The sequence below is a fragment of the Bactrocera neohumeralis genome, unplaced genomic scaffold (genome assembly GCF_024586455.1).
Source record: "Bactrocera neohumeralis isolate Rockhampton unplaced genomic scaffold, APGP_CSIRO_Bneo_wtdbg2-racon-allhic-juicebox.fasta_v2 cluster10, whole genome shotgun sequence".
Classification (NCBI taxonomy): Eukaryota; Metazoa; Arthropoda; class Insecta; order Diptera; family Tephritidae; genus Bactrocera; species Bactrocera neohumeralis.
Window position 1 is genome coordinate 19,851,193 of NW_026089623.1, and position 7,944 is coordinate 19,859,136.

At 36.2% G+C, this 7,944-nt stretch overlaps 1 long non-coding RNA gene across 1 annotated transcript; it reads left to right on the top strand.

The window, feature by feature from the left end:
- Positions 1 to 2,782: 2,782 nt before the first annotated feature.
- LOC126765516 (uncharacterized) lies at positions 2,783 to 3,153 on the top strand. Its single transcript, XR_007668484.1, has 3 exons — positions 2,783 to 2,801; positions 2,879 to 3,016; positions 3,102 to 3,153. It is a non-coding gene; the product is annotated as an uncharacterized LOC126765516 (long non-coding RNA).
- Positions 3,154 to 7,944: the final 4,791 nt, after the last annotated feature.

Genomic DNA, 7,944 nt, shown 5'->3' on the forward strand with positions numbered 1-7,944 from the left:
GGAAACGTATAAATCCTTTGATACTGCTATGAATGATGAAGGCGCAGTCAATTATCCGGTTGAATTTTTAAATTCTTTGGAACCACCAGGCATGCCACCGCATAATTTGAAGTTGAAAGTTGGTTCATCGATTATACTTCTTCGAAATCTTAATGCACCGAAACTTTGTAATGGGACGAGAGTTTCAGTGAAGAAATTGATGCCAAATTTAATTCAAGCAACAATTCTCACTGGCAAAGCAAAAGGTGAAATTGTACTAATACCGCGCATCCCATTAATACCAACGGACATGCCATTCGAATTTAAACGTCTTCAATTTCCTGTTCGGCTATCTTTTACTATGACCGTCAACAAAGCTCAAGGGCAAACGCTCCAGGTGTGTGGAGTTAATTTAGAGGAAGCTTGCTTTTCTCACGGTCAACTGTACGTTGCATTCGAGAGTTGGAGCCACGAAAAATTTGTTTATTTATGCACCACAAAATAAAACAAAAAAATGTTGTGTATACAATTGTATTAAATTGAACATTGCTTTTCTTTTTCATTATTGTGTTAAGAAATCATCTTTTAAGCAATCAATTTTTTGCGTAGAGAAGCGCGCCGGGTAACGCTAGTATCTATATATTATTCTAAGGCAAGGCGCTTATTTCCAGAGGTCTACAAAACGTACAGAGACAAATAATACATCAAATTAAAGCGTGCGATCTGAAACTTTGCACAGATTTTACCGATTTTAAATTCATTGAACCACTTTTGATATATTTGCGATTAAAGTTCTTCAATTTTTACATTAAGCTAATATAAGCAGCGCTTCTACAGAAAAGAGCATATATGTAAGAGAATGAGTAATTAAAAATGTTTCTGTCATTTGCTTTCGTTACACACATACCCACATACGCAAAGGCGCAAGTGCGAAATCTAACAACAACAATGTTGTCTGCTCGGCAGTGGTCGGCATTTCATTGCAAAATTTTGCAAACTAACTTCACACGTACGCTTACGCTCTATCGTTCAGTCGTTGTCGAGCCAGCAACGAATTAACATCACGCAAGACTATAGCGCAAAACCAAATATGCCCTGCGAGAAATATTTAATGATTCTAAATGCCTTTGGTGCCATGCAATGCCTCTTATGTTCCAAGTCTTTTAAAGATAATAAGGAATATATCTTTAAAAGACATTTTGTTAATCTATATATTATTCTAAGACAAGGCGCTTATTTCCAGAGATCTACAAAACGTACAGAGACAAATAATACAACAAATTAAAGTGTGCGATCTGAAACTTTGCACAAATTTTACAGATTTTAAATTCATTGAACCACTTTTGATATATTTGCGTTTAAAGTTCATCAATTTTTACATTAAGCTAATATAAGCAGCGCTTCTACAGAAAAGAGCATATATGTAAGAGAATGAGTAATTAAAAATGCTTCTGTCATTTGCTTCGTTACACACATACCCACATACGCGAAGGCGCAAGTGCGAAATCTAAAACAACAATGTTGTCTGTTCTAAAGCAAAATGACAATAAGCATAGATAACTTGATACGAGGCTCTTTGGTTCGAGAGAGAGCTGCCAAAACTCGCATTTTTTATAACATTTGACAAAGATGCCACTGCTGAAAAATATTAACTTGGGTATTTAATAAATTATACAAAACACTAAATTAAACACTTTGAAAATGCATACATACATATATATGTAAATGCTAAAATGCAAAATCATTAATTAATTTACATAAACATTTATTTTGCCAAAATATGTTCGCACAGTTTCATTTCACACTAATTTCGTCAAGTAATTATAGCGCTGCTTTTCTGGCATCCCGCCTTTTTCACTAACTGCTGGTTGACGGCACCCTGATTGTGTTTTGTTGCCAGCTCAGAAAACAGATCAGCTGCAAGCGAGAGAGCAAGAGAAGAGATTCTAATCAAGTTATCTATGACAATAAGAGAATGACGAATATTACAAATTACAAATGTTTGCTTTGGCATGTGCACTGGTACATACATACATATGCATGCGCTAAGGAGCTATCTACGATTTGACATGCGCTCTCTTCTATGTTGCACGAATATGTATGTACGAGCTAAGGAACACTGAGCTTTGACATGCGCACTCTACTTTGTTTTATATTCACACATACATACTTGCAAACATATGTATGTATATACCAGTGGTCGGCATGAGAGGATCTGTCACTGTGTTGGTGAGCACGAAAAAAAAGTAGCCCAGTGAGAAATTGGAATGGAAATTAAGCATCTAATCTAAATAATTAATAGTATAATGAAAATTAACAAAATGTCTTTTAAGGATATATTCCCTATTATCTTTAAAAGACTTGGAACATAAAAGCCATTGCATGGCACCAAAGGCATTTAGAATCATTAAATATTTCTTGCAGGGCATATTTGGTTTTGCGCTATAGTCTTCCGTGATGTTAATTCGTTGCTGGCTCGACAACGACTGAACGATAGAGCGTAAGCGTACGTGTGAAGTTAGTTTGCACAATAAATTGCTAAGAAATTCCGACCACTGGTATATACATATGTATGGGCGAAGACGCAAGTGCAAAATCTAACAGAAATATTGTTGTCGGCGTTATTTTGATTAGAAGTGTTATTGCGTTAGGTAAGCTTTGAGTCAGTTCAGTTTTCTTCCAAAAGTCAAGGCGGCTATTACCAGCGAATACATACATACTACATCGAATTTCAGTTCAGATTCAGACTAATTATTAAAAATAAAATGCCAAACCAAAGGCGAATTAGACGAAAAAGGATTTTAACAGGTCGAAGAGAAGAGGTGAATGTTATAGATAAAAAGGAATTTTTAATTGTTAATGTATGTATGTATGTATATGAATTGACCTGTTTTATTAGAGCCGTAGTCATGCAGGATCTATGGCAAGTTATTTCAAAGCTGCCCTAAACTCCGTAGTTCTTCCGGAGTATAGTTCGCTTGGGGGTTTGTCTAATATATGTTTACACTGTAAAGCAAAACATTTCGGAAGTGAAAAGGTACCTATACTTTTCATTGTTTTATATTCGTAATATATGTATATACATACATATTGTCTTAATATTTGGTTGAAATTGTTACTAGGTAAGAAATGGCTTTACGACATGTTGTCATGGCGGAAAAGTTAAACTTCAAGATTTACGTGTACCTGAGTTTTTGAAAGCTGTGTTAGAAAATGATTTGAGCTTTTGGCGGGGACACTATTTGGAGAATATTCGGCAGCTAAATAGTTCGTTTGCTTTTGCATCATTCGAAGCGAAAATTGCGGAGCCTACAAGGCGCGGACCATATTGCTTCCGAATACATGGATCAATATATCATAGGGTAGGTCCATTGCATGCAGATCATCCTTCAGAATCCTCCTACGCCCAGCTGTTTATTCTTGACACGGATCAAGCAACTGATATAAGGACACAACATAATTCAAACTGCGATAGGTATTTGCTGAGAGAAATCTACGAAATGCTTTCAAATATTAACCCCTTGGCAAATGAGTATAAGCATATGGCGCAGGTTGAACGCGAAGAGGAACAGAGGGCCAGAGAAGAAAATCGCAATGCTCGCCGAATTAGCATGCTACTTTTGCTTAGATCGATTATTACGTGATATTCACCAAAATGAAATACCTTTTGGTGGAAAGGTTATTTTATTAGGTGGTGATTTCAGGCAAGTTCTTCCTGTGGTGCCCAATAGCTCACGCGCCGCTATAGTTGGTAATTGTTTGAAACGGTGCTCACTTTGGAAATTTTTTAGGTGTCTCAAACTCTCAACGAATATGCGTTCTCAAGAATCCTTATACAACAGTTTTCTTTTGCGTGTTGGAGAAGGTCGAGAGCTCTCTCCAGAGTCGAAAATCAATATACCATAAGAGATAAATGAAATAGTAGTGGATTGGGTATTTCAGCCTCAGTCTGGTGTTATTAGTCAAAACCATTTGAAGGATCGGGCAATTTTGTGATCACAAAATGATCACTGTACGATAATAAATAGCGAAATAGTAAATATGTTGCCCGGTGAAGAAAGGGTATATTATAGCGTGGATACTGTCGTTTCTGAAGATCCTCAATAGCATGTCAGATTCCCTACAGAATTTCTAAACTCCCTTAATTTCAGTGGAGTAGCGCCTTATGAGTTAAGGCTTAAGGTTGGAACAGTTGTGATGTTAATCCGCAATCTTAATACATATGAAGGGTTGGTCAATGGGACTCGCTTGATAGTAAAAGCACTAATTTGTAATTGTTTGGAGGTCGAAATTTTAACCGGTGAATCACAAGGGAAACAAATTTTATTGCCCCGTATAAATTTACAGCCCAGCGAATCAACACTTCCTTTTATTTTAAAGCGTCACCAATTTCCAATAATTGTAGCATTTGCAATAATAATAAACAAATCTCAAGGGCAGACTCTAGCAAGAGTTGGTGTTTTCCTCAAGAAGGATTGTTTTACGCATGGCCAGCTGTATGTCGCATTGAGTCGAGTACGATCTTCTCAAGATATCAAAATTAAGACTTGCGACCAAAATAAAACCACTACGAATGTAGTTTTCCATGAAGTACTTGAATAAATTGAGTTTTTATAAAAAAAAATTTTACTTTTTTCATTTTAAATAACGGAGTCGGGGGTTATTACTAGTATATATAAATACCACAAAAGTAACAAAAGGGATTGACGATGACCCAGCTTTCTTTTTGTTTTCGATACGAATACGCAATCGCTACGCTTTCATCAGGGTCTCGGAAATCTGCAAACCATAACATGTTTACGGTGGGGGAGGTTTGAGGTGAATAATGCGGAATTGTTTTGCAAAATTAGCTGAGTCAGAAAACGAATAAGGATTTTAAGCGTTGCGATCATAAGTTGCTCTGCTACAGTAACAAAAATTTCATCATCATCAGGATAAAGTAAGTTTATAATTTTTAAATGTTACTTGTTAAGAGTTGATAAAATAGTTTTTTAATGGTAAAGAGTGAATCTGTTAGATCAAATGTGCTGGAAATCGTGACGTATACAGCGGAATGGTTCGTTTACCTCAAAATTAAAAAAATAAAGGTATAAACTGCATGGTTGATCGAACAGGAACGTTAAAATTAATATTAGACAACACAGATGGACTATGACCCATTCATAAGTTTCCCAAGAAATATTATACCAATCATTTAACTACGACTAGTGAGAGTGGGTAGATTTGTAAGTTTTAAACGATTAGTATATCGGGGGAAATTTAACCTGGAATCGCAATGCAAGTGATTTAAGGTAAAAAGTAAACATTGTTTTTGAACTTCTCGGAATGGACTTGATAACAAGGGTTCCATACCACAGAAGCATACTCTAATATAGGCCTCACCAAAGATGTAAAACGAATTTTTGCAGTAAGCGGATCCCTAAATTCTTTAAACCAACTTTCAACATAACTAAGAGCAAACATATAACAAATTGTATAAAAATATTGTAGACGTATATTTCATCGCGGATGGAAAAATAGAAATATTGCGCTTAAAGTTGACGAGATCATAGAACGATTTTGGATTACGTATAATATTATGTTTTACTTTGTTTATGTAATTATTATAACATATTTTGTTAAGTTCAGCAAATTGTCGACGCAATTTAGAATATTTTGCATAGTCAACAACTAAACCAGTTTTAAAAAGTTCAAAAACACAAATTAGAACTTATTCTTTGAGTAACAACACACTTCGGAATATACCTTTCAAATAAATTAAAAATGGAACAATTTCTTCCGATATTACATTATTTCTATGAACAATAACTCATACCAAATTTCGTGAAGAAATATCGTCAAATGAGGAAGTTTCCCATGCAAGCAGTTGATTCCGATCATTCAGTTTGTACGGCAGCTATATGCTATAGTTAACCGATCTGAACAATTTTTTTCGGAGATTACATTGGTGTCTTAGAAAATAACCTGTGTCAACTTTTGTGAAGATACATTGTCAAATGTGAAAGTTTTCTTTACACATGCCACTCCTTTCGTAGGCGTCGTTTTTGTAATACGAGTATTTCAATTTCCCTATTAGTTAAGTTTTTTGTTTTCCATATAACCTTTTTGAGGAGTTGAAATTTTGGCGTCTGTTATGATGGTTGATTCGAATGCTGCGATGGTGTTTTCACCATCCGACCGGTGTATGTAAATTTGGTTCGAGTCCTATGTGTGTGTTGATTTTTTTTTTGTACTTTAACCAGTTTGTAGCTTTTGACTTGAGCATATAGGGTAACTCTTTATAGTGTGACTGATGCCGCAAAGTGAAGAGAATTGGTGATGGGAGATCTGCTCTTATTTCTGCACTAATAAGGCTGTGAGGAATTTTCCTAGTTACTGTGAAGTCAATTAAATCTTAAGCTTTCCAGACGACATGTAGTCCAGCTTGTTTCTTTTACATACAAGGGCGTTATGTAATTGCTTGCCTTTAAGGTTACATAACCGGGAACCCCGTGAGGGTGTTTCGTGATTATAAAGCAAGAAAGCACTCTCCCAGCGAGATGAAGAAATCTACAAAATTGCTTTTCTGTTATCGTAAAACGTGAGGGACAATATACGGCGGACAAAGTAATATCACCTTGTTTTGTCTGCACGCATATTGATGTTGCTTGCAAATAATTCTCAGCAATTCCAGTTAAATAATGGTGTTTAATGCGACTCCTGATTAAGATACCAGTTCCACCACGCGCCTTACCATCTGATTGGTACAATAGAAGGTATATCCGATACATTAAAGTTGTATTTATTAGTTAGGTGAGTTTCTGCCAGAAGCATTATATCAATTTCCTTGTCGTTGAGAAATTTTGACAGCTCTGGTTTATGGCGAGGTATACCATTTGCATTCCATAAAACAATTTTAAGCGAGCTCATTATTTTGAACTTTGGTTAGCAAGCAGTTGCAGCAGTGTGTTTTGATTTCGTATGAGTTCTTGCATTGTGTTCTGCATGAACGCTATGAAGTTGATCATGCTATGTTGCATTGACGCTATTATTGCTTCGATATTCGATTGAATACCGGATTGAACGTGGGGCTGCTGTTCTTGCGGCTCATTAAGACTCGCTGTTACTGTAGTTGTGGGTTTTCATTGGCCTGATTTTAGAACGTTTGCAAACGATACGCCCTTGACGGTTTTTGATGGAGCTATCAGCGGACTCATATTGGAGGATACAACGTTCGGTATATTATGATTGCGTTCGGAGACTACACGTTGGTTGATCCGATTTTTAGCTCCTTGTATACTGGACAACCTCAGTAGTTTGCTGTATGGTTTCCACCGCAGTTTCCACACTTTTTTGCATTTGGGTCTTTTTTGTTTGACGTGCAAGTGGCAGAGTCATGCAACTCTCCACTGCGCGAAGTGTGCAGTAAGACCTGGTGTGACCATACTCTTGGCAACTGCTGTATTGTACAGGGCCGTTTCTTTTATGCGGTTCCTCCACAGTGATCCTACAATGAAGCAAATATTGAAGTTTGTAAATGGGGTGCACACAATTTTATCTCAGTTGTTTGTTTTCTGGTTCAAGCTCAACTTTGAACATAGGCTGTAGGATTTTGTTTTTATTAAAAATATTTGCAACATTTTTTAGGTTAAAACCGTGATCTTTAAGTGCTTCGAGGATTTCCATGGGTTCAACACTTGGCTCAATACCTTTAATAACAGCTTGCAGGCCTCTCGCACTTTTAAGTTGATAAGTGTAAGATTTCATTTTTTTCTTAATTAAGGTATTTGGACAATGTACGAAAGTTCTGTTCGGAGTATATTTGCACTTTCATTTCTCGAATGTTTCCCTTCGACATAGGAACTATATGAAAGTTGTTATTGCCGATAAGTTGAGTAAATATTTTTACGAGAGCGCCAGAGTGTACCTCTCTTACTTATATTGGTAGTGGTTTGGTGTTAGACTATAACTCCACCCATTAAGATT